Source organism: Parus major, chromosome 1A (genome assembly GCF_001522545.3).
Source record: "Parus major isolate Abel chromosome 1A, Parus_major1.1, whole genome shotgun sequence".
Taxonomy (NCBI): Eukaryota; Metazoa; Chordata; class Aves; order Passeriformes; family Paridae; genus Parus; species Parus major.
The window spans coordinates 16995561-17015508 of record NC_031773.1 but is presented as its reverse complement, the minus strand read 5'-3'; positions in this window follow the sequence as shown (position 1 = coordinate 17015508).

Here is a 19948-nt window from a genome sequence, read left to right as displayed (position 1 = left end):
ATTTTTCTGTTAAAGCTATGGAGATGGAGAATAGTGTTCTGAAAAAATTCCTTTAATTCATGATGGAGTATATTGGGAGGAATGGATTGTTCAAAGTGTGGATTTTGAGCAAAAGGTGGAGTAATTATGATACAGTGAGGTGCTGGAACGGAGTGGGGAAAAGTAATAGTTGAAGATTTGAGGCCTTGAGAGGCAATGAGAAAACTTCTGTTTCCAGGAAGCTCACAGAGAGAGATGAAGAGAACTTTTGTCTTTGAATAACTCATCCTTAAAAATGACATCCCTAGACTCATGACCCATACACACCTCAGAGTGATGTGAAATGGGAGAAGTGAACTGATGACAGATTTCCAGGCAGCTGGCATCAGAAAAATAGAAAGCTATAACAGAAATAGTTTTCTTGTGAGAAGCTCCATAGATTAGCAGAAGAAGACTTCTGTTTCTCTACAAAGGCTGATGAAAAGACTCTAGCAGGAATTGGGACTGTTTTAAACACCAAAGTTCCAAAGTTTTTTGTCTCTATGTTGTCATGTGAACAAGGAAATGGTTGGGTAGTGGGGGATAAAGGGATTTTCAGGTGTTTTATTCTGTGTTCTTTTTATTGTAGTTTTGCTAATAAACTTTCTTTATTCCTTTTAAGTTTTAAGCCTGTTTTGCTCTTTTTCTAATCCATATCTCACAGCAAGAAATAAGTAAGTTTTCTAGTAATTTTTTAGTTACTGCTTTAAAACCATGACAACTGAGTAAAAAAATGTGCATCTTTTAACCTTCTTATTGACCCTTATTATGTCAACACATTTAAAATGAGTTGTGTTTTAAAGACCATTTTTTCCATCAGATATAAAAGGAAGTTTTCCTTTAAACTTCAGTGAGACCAGGATTTAAGCCTAAGAGGCTTGTCTGTGTTCAGAAACAACATGGTATTTAGTGCAAGTCTTGTTCTAACACCTTAATCACAAAACCATCCTTGCAAAGCCTTTCTGTTGGGTTCTCCTTCACCCTGTGTCATTTGACAGTTTCTGTCTTTGAGAATCTTCCCTTTGCAATAAGCCAGCCTTACTGGCAAGGTATGAATTTCTATTCAAAGTTCACTGCAGTGAAGAATCAGGCCACTTAAGTGAAAACTATTGCTGCCTTCTAATCTGTTTTTTCTAAGTGGAAGGTTTTGCCACAACTTCAATGGTCTGTTGAAAGCTCTATTTTGCAGCTAATGTTCATGACATTTCATACAATATTCTAAATATTTATTGTGAGCAAAATGCCTCTTCAGCATTCTCAGCAAGTATTCACAACCAGCATCCATATAGTATTTTTAATATTTTATGTTAATATTTGAGTTAGTGTTACAGTGTCAGCAGGAGCTCTGAGGCTGGTATGATGGAAATTGAAAACTGCTATCAACACTGTGTTCCTGCTCTCTCTTCAGTAGTTCATGACAAATGTAAATGTTAATCTCACTCTACTGATATGAAAAATGCCCCCAAAACAAACTGTAATACAGATGCCATTTGAAAAAAAAATAAAAAAATTAGGAGTCTTGGGTATTTAAATTACAAGCAGAAGCGCATACTCATGAATAATGTCATTTCAAAAGAAGGTAGAGTACCTTATGTCTGCAAAGTCATTGGATGTCAGGAAAGAAACTAATAAACAAAAAATTATGTTTCTGATGCTAGTTTAATCAGTTATTAGTTGGAACATTGTGAAAATATTTTTCATTAAATAGAAAATGTGATTGGAATGGAAATCAGAGTCCTTGCTCTGAAAAAAAAATAAAAAGGAATGCTAAGTCAGTGCAAAAACTTTGCTTCTTTGTGATAAGAAATACATTAGAAGTATACAATGGGGATGTTTTTTTGCTATCTTCATGAGAATCCAGTTAGCAGATGGGAAACAGAGTGCTTTGATGGATTCAGTCTTCCTTGATGAAAATTTTAAACTTTTTCTAAAGCTAGCTGCATCTTTTCAGGTAAAAATAAACCAGACTAGATTCAATGCATCATCATTGTGCTTGACTAAGAGCAGGTACAGTAGAGCAAAACCAAACAGAATGCAAAGGCCAGAGATTAGCTTAAAAGCAACTTTGTGCCATTTGTCTGAGTTTCAGTACTCTAGCACTTGGCACTGTTGGCCCATCCACAGATTAGATTACTTAATGAGGAAAATTAAAATCTCAGAGCAGGAGTTAACTGCTGTAGGTATTGTATATACCTACATGATGTTTGGATGAGAAATGATTCCAAGCAATCTCTGGAGTCCAGAGCTCGAAGGACTGCCTCTGTGCTAGGTTTGGTCAGGGGTCTTTATCTGAAGTGGCACTGCAGCTTCTTTCTCCATGAGACTGCTTTGAACTCTGAGGTTAGTATTTGTTATAACTCAGATTGTGTCCACTCTGGAAAACATTAAAACCAGATGAGATTTAAAAGGACTCGCACATCTTCCATGCTGACATTATCCATTTCAAAAAATAATTCTTTATTCCATACCAAAAAAAGTGTGAATGAACTTGCTCCTCGATCATGAAACATAGCTCCCTCACTCAGCAGTAGGCCTGCCTTTTCCCTAGTCTTCCTTTTACTGATGTATCTGAAGAAGCTCTTCTTGTCCTAGATATCCCTTGCCACGTTCAATTCCAAGTGGATCTTAATCTTCCTTGTTGTATTCCTGAATAATCTGACAACATTCTCTGAACAGGATACAAGTAATTAATAATAATAATAATAATAAAAAAATTATGAAGTGGAAGCTTTTTATTTATGGTCTTTTTTCCCTCAGTTTACACACAAGTTCAGCTGAGACAGCATACTGATATCAGCTTTGTGTGGGATAAAGAGGAGAGCAAGAAACCAGTGGCTCCTTTATATCGTCTTTCCAGGATTAAGCTAACATTAATTTATTCCTCTTTGGCATGACCACATAATGCAATGCTGAATCTTGTAATGAAAAGTCTTGGAAAAGAATGTGGAAAACCACATCTGTGCATCTCAGAGACACCGCTTCCAATGATGATGGTAATTTTGCAATTCCTAGTGTAAGGCCACAGATTTTACATTTGACTTTGTATCTACTAGATGATCCTTTTTTTTCTCATAATAAGAGTTTGAGTATAGTAGATTTCAGGAAAAAATAGAAAGAAACAATAGATTCTGACTGACATTTTGTTTCTCTGAGATACACATCCTTCATAGTAGGCAGATTAGTCTCAGTGAACCATGTACGAAAAAAATGAAAATTAAATCCAGTAAGGCTGTCTTATGAGTAGGGCTTTATTTCAGAGTTAGAGTTAACCTGCATTATTCTTTAGCAATTACTCCTTGCAGTTGTCCTGTTTACAAGAGGTCATGGTGATCCAAATGTACCTGACAGGTCCAGGACTGGATCAGAGACCAGATGGTGTTTCAGTCAGCTGGAAACCACAGTCCAATTAACCCTTGCTACCCAGAGTAAAGTGAGGTCCCAGATTGAATTACTCAAGTCTATATAGTCCTGCCATGATTTCTGGTAGTAGATCAAGAAGAGAAAGACAGATATATCCTCTTACAATGAAGGAAGGAAAAGTTTAGAAAAATAGTTTGTTCCGTTTAAAAAACCTGAGTAATTTAAACAATAATGAACTGAACTGAACAATACATATTAAGTATGTGATTATGCCTCAGTGAAGCAGTCCCTCTAGCAGAGGCTACATGCAAAGTATGTCCAGATCCTGCTGATTTTCTAACCCCACCATTCTTTTGTTGAATATCTGGAGGCAATTTGTGTGAGTGTGTCTGTCATTTAACCAATACAGTGTGCACAGGGTTGCTAATGTGTTCTGGCCATAGCTCAGTACATTTTTGTGGGTTCATAAAGTAGAAAATTACTTTGAATGCTGATGAGGAAAGCCTGGGTCCACTCTTGATAAATATCTATAACTTTATCTGGACATTTCGAGGTGTTTGCTGTGTAGCTGATGGTGTTTGAACAGGTTTGGACAAGGCTGTCTGAGTGTTCATTGTTGTTTAATTTTTTAGTAAAATGCACATATTTTTAGTAAAATGCACATTTTTTTTAGTAAATGCCCATTTGGAAGTATGGGGAAGCTAGGGCCCAGCACTCAGAAGATATCGGGATGTAACAGAAAGATAGTCACCCTCCTCCTCCATAGTGTATGGTAATGCCTCCTGCAATTAGCCAATAGCACCTAGCTGTGATGAAAGCAGATGGGAGTAACACTGTGAACCTAGGTTATAAAATGTCAAATTCTCCAGCAATAAACACCATTTCTGCCATCCATCACATTGATGTTGTGTGCAGTTTGGACTGAGTGGCCAGGGAAGGCCACCATGCTGTTCCTGAAGCAGCGTGTCTGCCTTGCTGAAGGCAACATGGAAGTGCCCCAAAAATGCCTTTAAAATAAATTTGCCTTCTCTGTCTCATGATCCAGGCATGAAGTTATTCAGTAGACTAAGATTTATCTGCAGTGAATTCTTAAATGAACAAAATCTATTCACTTTATCTCTTGGCTCCACAGCAATCTTCTTTGCAAAGGGGGAAGAGGACTTCTGCCTAAAGCCAATGGTTAAATCTTTATATTTAAATTCTGAGATAGATATTTCCACGTGTTTGTAGCAACTCACTATCAGCCCTCTGAGGATCTGCAAGCACAGCAGACAAATGTGACTCCCAAGCTATTGTATTTACTTGTAGCAAGATGGAAACATTTGTCCTATTGTCTGTTTCTCAGGTAAGAAGATTTTATCCATACTTGACAGAACATACTTTATCATAGTTCATACAAAATTTTGAGAGCAAGAACCAGAAAGCTTGCTCCTCAAAGAAGAAAGTTGAATCTTACTGATCTTGTGGTTTTGCTGGCCTATGGCTGAACTCAGAGCCTCCCTGGAGCTGCTGTGGTGCCGTGGTATACTGGAGGACCCATTTGCTGGGGAACATTTACTCAGAGGCCAGGGAACACAGACAGCTGTCTACAAGTTTGTGAGTTGATTAGACCTCAACATCCTCTGTTAAATTTTGTTTTCTATGGCTGTCGGCTCCTTGCTGTCATAGAGTATTCCTCTCAAAGGCTTGAATTCCCTCAAATTCAGCATGATTTCTCTCCTTTGAAGGAAATCTGATACTTCTGCTAGCTTCTAAGTCCAATACTATGCTCCTTCCTACTGTGCTTGAAACCACACACACACATTTCTTTTCATTTTGAGTCCTGCACTTGTGGATAAATCACAGGTCTCTAGTTTATGAGGTGGTTGAATCCCACTCCTTCATTTTGGTGTCATGACATCACATGATAATTAGAAATTAATTCATGCAGGGCATTGTCTCTAAGAAATGCTAAGCACTAATGTAATATTTGTATATTTTGGGGAAACAGGAGATTAATTTGTGTGCTACAGTTTCACCTCAATAAATTCTTTTTGTACCATTATCTCCTCTTGTCAAGATGACAGCCTGTATTGTAGACACAACAATATATCTTTCATTTACTCTGTTTGACATGGTTCATATTATGAATAATGATAAACTTCATAAAAGTGAAGATATATGTGCTATTTTTTTGTAAGGATCAGCATGTAGACAAAAAATAATGAATTATTTGTTAGGAACAACATTTTCTTGAGAGATATCCATTGAAAGTTCATAATTTTTTTTCCAGGCTAAAAATAAAAAGGAAAGTCTTAGCTGATATTTTGCACTTGAGAGTCACAGTTGTTTAGCTCCAGTTAAATGAGAATGTCATAAAGAACTTGAACTCATATAGTGTCTCGGATGGGATCTAATCCATTAGTGATAATGGAGAGTGTATCTGGGAAACTAGATGTTTATCAGCTCTTTTATAAACAGTAAGGAATTAAGCCTAATACCACCTCTGAGGCAGATAAGTATTAACAACCCCTCTTTCTGGGTGGAAATTGAAAGGCTTGGAGAGGTGAAATGATTTGCCTGAGGCTACACTTGAAACAGCAGTAGAATCCAGCCTTATTAACTCAAAGAGCCTTTTAACTGTTACTTATTGCAAAAGCACTATAAATGAATGACTTACGCTCTTGCACTTATGAAAAAGTAGCTAAATTTTATTTCTACCATGTAACTAACAGGAAGATAGGTTATCTGTTCTTTTATTAAAATGTAATAATAGAAACAGTAATATTATTAATAGAAAAGTAGTGGCTATATACAGTTATAATGAAAATTTTAGATAAAATCTACCCCATTTGAGTAGGAATTCACATAAAATTCCCACTGGAAATAACTCTACAGTCAAGTACAGAGATTAACATTAATCTGATTTGATCTGCCATAAGATAGTTTGACTATTTTTTTAATCAGCACAAGCAATGTTACATTTTAGTATAGGAGTTTAGCTATAGTTTAATGGAAAATGTTGAAAAGTTCTGATTATTTCATTTTTGGGGTGGTGTAAAGGAACACAGAAATCATCAGAAAGTCCTGGTCATGGTCATTTTTTTTCTGTTGGGTAAGTGATAATTGCTCTGAGGAGATGAGAGCCCTTTCCCCTCCACCCCCACTTGACAGCTGTGTCCACTGAGCTGCAATTTGCGTTAACTCTGGAAGCATAGTCCAGTGCTGTTGTCTGGTATTTATTGCCAATGTAAATACTTTCTAGGAAATGGTCTTGGCATTTTTGCCAAGTGTCCCCCTTGGGGACTGGGGACGCTTTTTGTAAAAAATTCTAAGGATTTTAAACATCCTTTATTTCTGACAAAACATCTGCTACAATCTTTGTGGTATACAACATGAAGTTCAAGCTCATGTTTTTCATAGTCACAGACAAATATGGCCATACATCTGGGTTTCTCAGCTTCTATTTTTTTTTTTTTTAATTTTTAATTAGCTCATGCAGTGAATTGTGAGTACACCCTTTTATTTATCTGTATCTCAGGGCATCAAATAGCCTCGGAGGAGCTTCTGGGAGTTACTAGATGACTTTCCTTTGTCTGTGGGAACTCTCAGCAGTGTCAGTTTTGCTGTTCACACATTGCACAGTTAGTTCACACACAAACTAAATGCTACACAGTCCAAAGGCTCTGGATCTCTTATGTATACAGTGCAGGTACAGGTATATGTCTCCAAGGGATTCTGGATGGATTTAAGGTAGTGTACAGTCACTGCTCCATATCTGGAATTTGCAGCTGGCATTTAATTATTTAGTATATAATTCAAGGCTTTGAATTTCCTTTGGTTGTCACCTTGTAAGTGATTGTTGTTCTATGACAGTTGTCATAGAATAGTTTCTAAGACTCATCTGGCTGGGGAACAATAACTTTTCTGTTGCTATAGGCTCCCTTTGTAATCAGTCAGGGGAGATGGGACAGTTAATCAGGTAGGAAACCGAATTAATCAACTTTGGATTTTGCAGACTTGCTTTTCAGGTGGCTCATTATTATAAGAAGACTGGGAATAATTCCTTGTTGGGGAGATTGGCTGAACAGCATTGACATAAAGTTGGGAAAAAAAATGGAGTCCACCGAGAAGAACTGAGTTGGAATCTATATCTTAATTGTTACCAGATGAATTTTAACTTTGCAGGGACCTTCCTTTTAAGGTTTTATGTTTGCATATATAACAAAATCTGAGCTAATAAAAAGGCCAAAAAGGGATGTTTTGTTTCCTGTATCTTGCCATACTTCTCTAAAAAGATAGAGAGCGAGTTTTCTTCTCTTACCACTCATACATATATTTTAGTCAAATTTCTAAGTGCATCCTCTGCAGCAATAATTATCTTGACAAATGTACAGCTCATTTCTGTGGAAGAACTTGGAGGTGCAAATTAAAAATAAGTAGAGATTATCCCTACTTGTTGTATGCTGTAGAAAATACCTTCCACTGGTGCTTTGTCTCTCACACATAATCATGAGCTAAATAAATTGAAATAAAACTTCACATTTTGATTGTGTATGTGTTAAAGTCAGTTGAATTCTGAAGGAAGACAAGATGGTCATTATACCACTACCTGTCAGGGAAGATAAATGATGCTCCTAGGGCATGCCAAATTTTTAATGCATATGAGCAATTCCCAGGTAATACAAATGCACTTCAAATCTGCCAAGATAATGTTTTATTACTTGTATTGGGTGTGTATGAACAATTTCTAAATAAAACAAAAAAAAAGTGAACTTCCTAAGCATGGCAGACTTAATTGTTCTTTTTAAGTCAAATCTACAAAGCCCTACATTTCTGTGGCTTTAGGAAGTTTTTAAAAAATGTGAGTTCTCTTTTGTACCATATTTTAGAGGTATCATGCTAAAAAAATGCTTCCTAAACTTTTACAGAAGAAGAAATGCTGAAAAGGGATATCAGAAAGAGCTATACAAACACTGACAATAGCTTTGTATGTCTGAGTTAGTATGTGGTGGTCTGCTGGTTTTAATTTATTAGGGTCCCAAATAGCCTCTATACCATTTGGCCTGTGCAAAAATAATTCTCTCAGGTGTCATCAGAGCTGCTACTTCTGATAATGGGAAAATTGTTTTTTTCTTCAAAAGCTTCACCACAGGGTAATCAGTTACTTTACATTTCTTTTGTTAAGTATAAGGAAATTCTGAATGTTTGGGAAATATTCAGTGGTATATGTGATTAAAGATTGAACATTTTAGTGAGAGTCATTATCTTTAGATTTTCTTAAAGGCACATTGTTTAAATGAACATCCCCTTACTGTATAACCAGGAGAAGATTTTTTCTGTGGGAGAAAATCTCCCACACTAATTTTTATTTTGATAATCAGCCATAGGTAAACTCTCTAAGCCATTCTATACAAAGATCAATAAAATCACATAGCAATTTCATCAAGTCTGTGTCAGTTATGGGGAAAATTATTTACAAATTGATTATGATGATTACATTTTAAAACTGTGAAGTCCTGCAAATAATTTTACTGACTGCTACCCAGTTTATCTAAATTGAAGTCTTATCTGTTGTGTATATATATCTTGGAATGACCCAGAGGTTTTCCAGCTCAGCATCTTTCATATCACACTGATGTACCATGATGTAAAAGGAGGTAGAAGACCACCTTCACTGCTGATACCTTCTGTTTCAAACTTGTGAAAATTTAACAAAAAAAAAGGTATAACATGCAAACCAAGGCATGTTGCATTTGAATTTTTTTTTTTTAATTTTCCTACTAAAATCCACAACATTAATGTAGCAACTTTTGCACCACAGCCTGAATGTTCTGCCGAATGTTCTATGGGACCCTTTCAAAAGTTTATGGCTCAACTAGTTAGAGAAGAATCATCTTTCACAGAAGTTGCACAGTAATTTCTTGTGTTGTATGAGTTTCCAGCTCCTGCAGATTTTTGAATACTGTATAATGCATCCAGTGGTCATAGAAAGAAAGAAAGAGAGAGAGAGAAAAAAAGAAAGAAAGTTTCACCTTAGCTCTTTTGCCCTCAATTTTTATTGTACATGCATATTTGTGCCTGGCTGGACACAAATAAGTGTCCTTCTCCCACAGTCAGTAGCTATGTGCTTGTGCACTGAATGGCTTCACTGGCTCTACTTCTACCTCTGTCAAAGGAAGGCAGTTTGGGGTCCATGGCAGATGGCAAAGAATGCCATGGCATGATGGTGGACCCTACATTTTTTTTGGAAAATGATGCTATCCTTCTCTATGCAGGCATTTAGGTGTGACCATAAGTGTTTGGGGAAAATGGGGGGGAAAAAAATCCACCCCCGCTTTGCTCTGTGCTCCAGACCAAAATCTTCCACTCTCCTGACAGATCTCTTTCATTTGGCAGGCCTGGTAGATGAGAATGTAGGCATGCTCTATCTCAATACGCAGAAAACTTAAAATTGCTTTTTATCTTTCATAATATCACATTTCTCTAGGGGCTAGATAGAAAATTTAGACAAACTCTTTAAACAGGCATCCTCTGTCTAGCATCTGTGAAATTCACACATCTAGAGCAGTGGTAACTCTCATATCTTCAAACAGATTCTGTTTGGAGTTTCTTCTATGACCCTGAGGAAGCCTTGGTACCTGTCCCTTGTGTTCTGACTCTGGAGTTCCTTCTGTCTCTGCAAGCAAACTCTCATGAAACCTCTTTTACAGATTTGGCAGTGAAACTTGCAACTCAGGAAGCAAATGTCTTTTTGGTTTGTTTCCTTTCTGCTGTCATTTTTCACTACTTGCTGGGACCTTGATGACAGTCTGAGTGTCTCTTCCTCCAGCTGCAGCCATTCTGTTGGTGCTTTCATTTGAATGAATCTCAAGAATACTGTGCTTGAGGGATATAGATAACTACCCTTAGGCCATGTTACTGCTTTTGGAAGAAATGCCAGCTTATGCAGATACTGCTTCCTGAACCTGGATTTCTCATTCTTATTGTTCCTTTTTCATCTGCCATGTTACAGCTCTCAGTGTGGCTGTGGGGTGGATAAGACTGTGTGCTGAACCAGAGTTGATTATTATACAAAAAGTTTATTTATTTTTATTGTTTTTGCAGTAAATTGTGTCATGTCTTTGAAGGATTGCAAAGGAAGAAAAAAAACTTGGAGAAGTGAGGGGCTAGGCTGTCTATGAAGGATCTGTCACAGATATGTATGAAAATATTCTACTAATGGCCACTAGCTTCTTAAGTATCACTGAATATAAAAATAATACATGGAACACTGCAGAAAACCAAACAAATCACATAACTTTCATATTAAAAAAGTGTCTATCTTACCATAATCTTTCTATGTTGGACTGTAAGGATCCTGAAAATGAAATGGATAAAGATGTTATCAGTGTGAAGTACTGGCATTAGAAGGCCTTATTTATTAGTGGGTTCTTGCAAGGCAAGACCTGAAGAATTTCTGAAGAATCTTACTGCTGCTCATTCTCCTGAACCTCTACATTTCAGTAGCCCAAGGGATGAACATCCAAAGGGAAAGAATTATGCTTTCACTGAGTGCCTATAGTGACCTACAGTGTAGGTTAGAATTTGATGCAGCTGAACAATAACATGAAAAACATCTGATACCTTCAGCAGTATAGTGTTTATAATACCAGAGTTATCCATATTTCATATCCAGTTTTTTTTAATTTTCACCCAACTACAAGGTGGGAAAAAACAGTTGTACGAATCCCTGTTGTTTCTCCTTGAATTACTTACTAAGCTTTTATAATCAGTTATGAAATAGTCTCTGCTTTGCTTGTACATCTCCAAGTATAGATGTATTAGTCTCTGTCAAAATATTCAGTTCTAATTTATTAAACTTTAGCCTTTGCCTTCAACTCAAATAAATAGAATGGGTCAACATACAACTTCCTCCTTTATATAATTTATGTAAACATCACTTTCTTTCCATTAGACCAGACTCCCCATATCAAGATAGGCAAACAAATCAATAATTTGAGTAATGCAAGGAAGACAACTATCACCTTGAATAGCAACACAGAATCCACTTTTGGTATGTCAACTGTCAAACAATCTTCTTGAGTAATAATCCTATTCTTAGGACTGAAGTCTAGGTCTAGGAGAGGTCTAATTGATGTCCATGTCTGCTGTTATTCCTCTGATCAAAGATCAGAAGGATTCTTTAGCTATTTCACTTTAGTCTATGAAGGGATATGTGCTAGCAAATCTCTAGGAACCTCTAAAGCCATAAAAACGATGTGCCCAGAAAAATGAGATGATTCAGTCTTAGTAAAAAGTGTCTTATGAACATGTGTCACAGTGCAAAATAACTTGAAAATTTTCCTAAGAGGGAGAATATTCAGATTTGGATTTGTACTTTATAATTCAGACACATTTCTATATTTTATGATATATTCAAATCACACAATATATGCTTTGGTTTTGCAACCCTATTGTCTCAGTTTACTGAATGTATTCTCTTCTTGGTACAATGGCAACAGAGAAGGTATTAATGATTGTAATCAATACTAATGCTGGTATTACAGGTTTTCCTAAAAATCTATCACATGAATGTTTTAAGCAGAAAGCAACTAGTACCAAATAGTAATTAATAGAATAAGTATCTGTTAGCTAAAGTTACATACATAGTATGTTTCCTTGCGTGTAAAGAAACCAAACAACTTATTGTGTGAACTTCAGACAAGTGGACAGAAAAATTTTGCATGTGATTGCATTTCTGCATAGTTCTACAACAGCGCACAATCAGCAGTCAGTCAGAGGGTGCTTTGTTAGTATCCATTCTCTAACAGCAGGAAGTTCTCCCATTTCTCTGGGAGGAGTACACTGATTAACTTTTTAGTTCACAATAACAAGCAAGAGGACCAACCACATATTAGGTCTAGTTATTAAACATGAAGGGAGGGGAAACCTCTCTTATGCCTCAACCAGTTCAATTAATTTGTTCCACTCTCCAGCTTCTGTCTCCTTAACACAAGAGTGTTTTACAGAAATGATACTGAAGGATGAACAAGAGCATAACTATAGAGTTTTCACATAAAAGTTTTCTATAATTTCACCAAAAAACAACATAGAGACAAAATGACAAAAATAAAATTGCAGTGTTAAAGTTAGGTGACACTTCAGTTTTCTGTGTTTCCCATAACATATTCTTTCAAGTTGTTTAATGAATGAAGAAGTAGAAAGTTTTTGTGATCTGCTGAGGTTGTATGGAATTTCAAAACTGGAAGGTGCCCTCCTTTGTTTTGGGTCCTTGCTTGCCAGGACACAACAGATGTCTACATTTGCAAGCAGTGCTGTGCAACACCAGCAGATCCACAGAGCAAACTGGTCACTACTGAGCAACTCATAAACACATTATATTTATGTGTTCATGTATGCTTGTGATCTTACTTCAGGCCAATGGCCTTAACTCCTGTTTGTGTTCTGGATGCACTCCTTAAGTTCTTCACACTCCAAGGCTGTCCACAAAACAAATCAAAATGTGCTAATGGGATAATGAGGACATTTGCTGGAAAAACACACTCCAAACAGAACAGTAGTTCTTAAAAGTCATTCAGCTAAGTGTCAAAGCCATCCCTACAGCCAAAGCTCAAAATATCTACTTTTTACCAATACCTCATTTTACTAGAACCACATGAAATGTAGACTTGCAAATCCCTTCCCACAACACTGAAGTCACCATTAGCTGTGATACTATTTAACAGGAAAAAGGTATTGACACCAGAGGTCTCTACTTTGGTTCTACATGTCAGTACATCCAACCACTGATTATTTTATTAGTAACAGGTTATGAGAATAAGGCTGCAGGACTCAGTTCCATGCTCAGTTTTTGGCAGGGATTTACCAGGTACACTTTTCATACTCACATTTCTTAGGATCACTTGCTTGCCCTTGAACTACTGTTTCTGGAGCTCATATATGACTGGGCCTTGGCATCTAGCTTACCATTGTATACCAGAGGTAAATATCTGCTCTGTCTGGATCTATTTGTCTGTCCTTGCTGAGGACTTCAAGTGTGTGGGATAACACAGCAGCAATCTGTAGCTTTTGAAATAAAAGATGTTTTCTAGTTCATGTCTTTGAATATGGCTTGGAGTTAGGGTGCCTGTAATATAATAACATCAACCAGTATCTACATTTTCAGTACTCTGAAAACAGAGCATTAGCAGATCCAGACACAGGATGGTGTGACACATTCTTTACTCTTGCCAAAAGTGTGCTATAGAGGGAACCTCTGATGCTGAACAAGATCCTACTCTCATTAAATTTAGAGTTATTTTTCACATCTACCTGGTTTCAAAAAGAAAAGTAATATGTGTGATAGTAGTCTGTCCATCAAACTATGTTTAGTGGGAGCAAGATCTGATTTTGCAGCTGGGCCTTGCACCTAACTGGATGTTTTTAGGTGTTAAATAGCTGCATCTCCTCTGCTCCTTAATTTCTTTGCCAGCCAAGTAAGGTGTCTGAAATACTAGTCTGAGGAGGTGTCTTTAACCAAAGCGTCATATAAAAAAACTCAAAAAAACCCCCATAAACAAACAAACAAACAAACAAACAACTGCCAGTCACTATCTGTGACCAACACACTTTCAAAGTTGTTAGAATTACATAAAATGATGAAATGTTTTATTAAATTCTTTGTGGTTATCTTAGAATTGTTACTAGAGAAAAGTCAATCTTCCCTGTAAATGAGAAGTGTGGGAGGAGAATGACTGCATGCTACACTTTTAAGAATGAAACCTTAGGAACGAACAAAATGACCTAATAAAGTTTTAAAACTTTTTTTTCTACTTTCCTTAAGCCACCTTGATGGTTATTTTAGTATATATCAGAATTGTAGTCTAGCCAAACGGAATAAAAGAGAAAAGAAAAAAAAATATTTTCTTTTGAACAGTACATTCCATGAACAATAATATCAGTGCCTGCGGTTTTTTCCAGTAATTGTCTTTCTTGTTTCCTTGTGAATGGAACAACAATTTCAGCTTGAAATTTTAAAGTGATTTGACAGAGACACACAAAGATTTATTTTTTTTTCCCCATGGTTACTTAGACACAGGTACAGGTGATGCATTTACTGGTTGTGTTTCTTGTCATTTTTCTTAGATAAAGAGGATGGACTATTTGTAGTTTAATAACTTGAAAGCCTGAAAATGAATACCTGAACATATCATAGCATTGTTCTCGCAAAAACACTGAAAAGGACATCTTAGGATGAAAAAATCAATTGAAAGTACATAATCCAGAATGTTAATGGCTCCATTTGATGTCAGTTGTAAGCACTTTGGTGTATTCCTCCAAATAGTCCAGTTTCTGTTTTCTTGCTTTTGCATCTCAGCTTAGCACAGCTGCAAGATTTTACTTAGACACAACCCTGCTCTGGATGTAGTGATCAGCACCCACAAGGGAGTGTGGCTGTCAAAAACATCAACAATTTCTACATCAAAAAACATCAGAAGCTTATTTAATTATGAAAAGTTTAGATTTTTATAAATTATAAATTTAAAGTTAGATGTCTATGTTTGTATACATGGAGTTGTGATCATGAGTTTCCATCATCTGCTGATGAAACTCCTGGATGCATGGCACTTCTGAAAAGCAGATCACTGACCAGCAGCAAAAACAAGCCAGAAGGTGTAGGATTTAAACATCTCTATTTGAAAAGCTTTTCTACATTCAAAAATCCCACTAATATCTGTCAGGTAAGTAAATGCGTGCAAGTGATGTTAAGATTGGCTTTTGGACTTTTTTACTGAAAGGCTTCTCTACTATATTCTCTACCAATGTGAGGAAAACTCATAACTTCTGACAAAGAGAACAGGCAAGTTAGGTTGCTTTACAGGATTTAAAACCTATACCTCATTATTAGGAAGTAATAACCCCTCACAATCACAAACGTAAGGATCATAGCATACAGTCAAATACAAAAAAAGCCAATATGTTTTCTTCAGCTAATTAGTTATTAATGATTGCAAAATTGATTTGAGCATAGAGATGGTTTCGTTATAACCCAGATTAGATTGTGATTGTTTCTATTTCATTTCATTTCACTCCACCAAATTTTGTCAAAATGTTTAAAAAAAAATCCCTTAATTATTTACAGCTGCCTTATTCCCTGTTTCTATTATATTTTAAGAAGATTAATTCTAAAAAGTAAACCCCAAACAAAGTCTGCCTTCATATTCTACAATAGTGAAAATTATAAAATGTGAGTTCTCTCCCACATTACTGTCTTCTGCTTTTAGTTGACAATGACAAGAACGAAAGACTGTGGTATGACACATTCTTAGTTCTGAGCCCTCATTTTCTATTTCAAAAAGTCAATAGGAACAGATAGCACTTGGATTCTGGGTTGTCTGCAAGCTTTCTAATTAGTCCCAGAATTAATTTAAGATGCCAGTGATAAATTGTAAAGCCTTACATAGTTTTCTTACTAGAATCTGGCATGACATTTCAAGTTCACTGAGTCATCCTGTGAAATTTAACACTAGCCTGGCAGGGCAGGCACAATGATTTTTGGTTCTGTGGCCATCTGTCCTTGACTGACTCTGTTTGTCATCCATAACTTGAAATTAAAAACACCTGTAAAAAACCTGTAGAACCTTATTTTTTATTTTCAGAGCATATTCATTATGATCCATTTAGTTAGGGATATTACTTCAATTATCTTTACAAGGTTTCCTATGGAAAGGCACTTGCATACATATGCATTTCAATATCCACGCCCTGTATTGCAGAGAAAAACAATAGTTTTGTTTTTCTTCACAATGAATAAGTTCTCTTCCATGAAATAAAAGTTATTTCCTTTGCCAGTAAACAGTTTCTATAAAAATGTGTGACATTTATTTCAGCAAATGGATCACACAAGAGTCAGGTGGGCCGAGGAGCAGATAAAACGAAAATAAAAAGTATATCACTGGGAAAGGCTGAAAAGAGCCACCATATCTGGAGTTTCTTAAGTATCTTTCTAGCTGCAATATTACAAGGTTGTGTCAACATTAAGAGTACAGATTTTCACTTATATTGGACTATTTATTTATAATATATTCTCATAGTTGTGAAGTTTCAGTTGTCATAGTCTTCTGTGCTGTACATCAAAGTAATGAAAAGATAAAATGTAAACAAAAGATAGGATATACAATGATGAATTCTTAAAATTTCATGCCATTAGATATTTAAATATTTTAATTTAAATAAAATAATACATAAAATAAAATATTACAAAATTAATAAGGGAATATTTTTTCTTATACTTTCCGTGATTTTTCTTCAGTGCTTTCAATCTGTGACTTTCCTAGGCTTTCCACATCAACAGCATGAGTGACATTTTCTTCCCAAAGCCACCTCACTACCAGAGGGCAGTTTGACAGGAAAGTAATTGCTGAATTATTCCAGTTTTGCCCTTTACGAAAAGAGCTATGTAGTGGAACGAACCTTGTTATGGAAGTAGTAGCAGAAATACACTATCAAATCCTTCACTTGGTAATTTGATTTGTGATAACCAGCAGGGGAGAGGGAATTTCCATACTTCTTTTCATTCTTTCATCCACATGCAAAGAAATTTTCCTGTTTTTGTTGAGTATATCCATGTTTTATATTTACATTTACCTTCCCTCACATTTTGACAGTTTACAGCTTACCAATGTTTTTGCTCCAGCTTGACAAAAAATGTTATTTCCTGAAACTTCTAGAATCAGTTCTTTGATTAATTTAAAAGTTGCATTTTAATGTTCTCTGTATCCCTCTCCCCCTTCATTAAAAGAATTGGTACAAGGTCCTAGAAAGTGAAGAAAACCTTTCTGATGGCTGACTTACAAACCATTTTTTCTGTTTGAGCATGTGTGATAAGTACAGAGAACAAATTCTTTAAAGGAATATACATCACTTATGTACTAAAATATGCTTCAATGATCTGGTCATGATAGTTTTTTTAACTGTAAGTAACATAAGTAGGTATTATATCTGCAAGTTCTCGTTCCCGTTATGAAAATATGTACTATCAATCTTGAAATACCTAAACTTACCTTTTAATAAGAATGTATACAGGGAAGTTCTCAGTCATCCGTGCCCTTATTTTAGGCTGTAATTTTTATGCAAACATGTTATTTTAAAAATGTTATGAGCCACTGGGTTCCCTTAAAGAATTGTTAAAGCTCAGTAAGGCTCCTGTGGAGCATATATTTTATTACTTTTGAAGACAATTTCTTTTGGTATAGTACTGTTTTGCTTTCAGGACGTGCATACATGAAGTATATAAAAGTTGAAACCAGCCATTTTTTCTACTGCCATTTCCTCCCTTTTATGGGAAACAACATAAAATGAAATTAAACGTATCATTAAGCAATAACATTAAAATGCCATCTACCACTAGGAGCATATGGATCATAACTTGTTTCATCATAACCTTCTGCACTTAAACTTTGTCATTGGCTTCATAACTTTGAGAGTTTTATTTAAGTTATATCATTGGTAATCTACCATAAATTTAAGATGTCCAGTCTGGAATTTTTAATCACCCTCAGCTGCCCTTGTCAGCCTGATTTTCTGAAGCTTCTTATCCATCAAATGGAGCTTTAATTTTTGGAAGATAACTTCAGTCATGTTTTTTTTTTTTTAATTGAGTTTATTCATCAAGATTCATCCTTTCTTTTACAAAACCTTTCTAATTTTGTGAGAGCTTCGCTGGATAAATTTACAGAAGCCCAATTATGAAGGAACAAGATAGCAGTTTCAGCTGACTGCATCCCATCCTTATGACTGAGAGCTGCTGCAAAGTGTTTCTGTGTTTCTAGGAGATTGAAAGAGAGGAAAAAACACAGAAGTTCCTTGAACAAAATAAGGCATGTCATGACCAGAATTTCTCTTTCCTCCATTTAAACATAAGTTTAGAGATCAACCTGCAGATTCCTGTAGAGTAGTAAGCACCTTCTGTGGGTGAATCATCATTTTCTAAAATAAGAAAAAAATGAAATCAGGTAAATAATTTATGAAGATACTTACTTTCCTCTGTTGAGAATGGAAAATTCTCATTTACATGGCATACTTTGGTTCATCTCTTTAGGGTCATAATGTAACACCGTGTAACCAATTTTTTTGTCAACCTTTAAGATTATGTGGTCAACAAGGAAACTCAAAATACTCTTGAGGAACTGATGAAGATGTGGAGTTTCCTACAAGCAGATAAAAACATATGAATTTTCTTCCTAATCAAAATTATTCCAAAAATTATTTTATTAAAAAACCAGATAATTTACAAATCCAAGTATTTAATCGTAAATTATATCTGAACTTTGTAGCAGGTTATTGAAGTTCCACAATATTTTATAATCAACCAAGCAATCAAAAGTACCACTATTTATATGCATTCATAGAAGTCCCCCAAACACACTTGGTTCTGCATAAAATAAATTTCTGCAAACATTTTTGTGAATATTGAGCAAATAAAATATAAGGCAATGTTTATACAGAAAACTGAACAACTACAACATGAAGTCCATATTCTAACTTTTTGCATATTATTTTTTTTTTCCTTATCTTAAGTGAGTTCTGCTGGTAAGATCCAAATGTCAAGAGAAACTCTGCATCAGTACACAAAGCAGTTATGAAAAGTAATTTATTTTCTGAACAGCTACCTCATGTCTTGTTTTAGTTTTTGACTTTCATGTTAATAATTTAAACATGGATTCCTGTTACATATATCTGGAGTACAACACTTACAAATTCTTCCACTTGTTGGTACATAATGAATGGCTGATATTTGATGCATATATTGAGATAATATGCTAAAAATACTTGTAAACTCCAGAGCTCATAGTTATGTGAGTCATAAAAAATCATATATTCATGTACTTCCAGTCTTCATGTGATTCAAATAGATTTATCTATGTGTTCAAGGGCAGTATATTATAGACTTTTTGTTGAACTTGAGGAGACAAAAAGACTAAGCAATCAATAAAGACTGATTAATAGGAGTGACAGCAATCTAGGCAAAGATAATCCTCTGAAATCCTTTTAGGCTTTTGAGATATATGGAACCAGCTCTGCAAGCAAAATTGTGATCTTCACCATTTTATTCCCTGTCCTTTTGAGAGTGGCACTGCATTAGTTCATAGTTTAGGACTTGGGATTTTTTAAATCCCTGATTTGTGTTTTAAATTTATTAATCATAATGACAGGTTTAAGAGTTTTTATATACTATATATTATATATATATACAAATGTATATCTGCTAAGCTATGCCTTTAATCTGGGAATTTATTTTTAACTTCCATTTTAAAAATGAATGGAGGTGTGTCTCTGAGAACAATGAAGGAGGGCAGGGGGATCCAAAACTGAAAATAATTCTTGGAGTTTATAATTAGTCTCAGCTGTAATTTTGTTTAATTTAGTTTCTCCATTTAAATTTTTTTTAAACCTCAGTTTTATGGTTTACAGTAAGAAAAAAAAAAAAAAAGAGAATGTCTCACTTTTAATCAGAAGTCTTGAAATCTAAAGAGTTAATTATGAAATGTGACATGCTGTGTTCTGTCACTCATCTTTCTACCTTGGTGGCAGTGCCTACTCTCAGCTG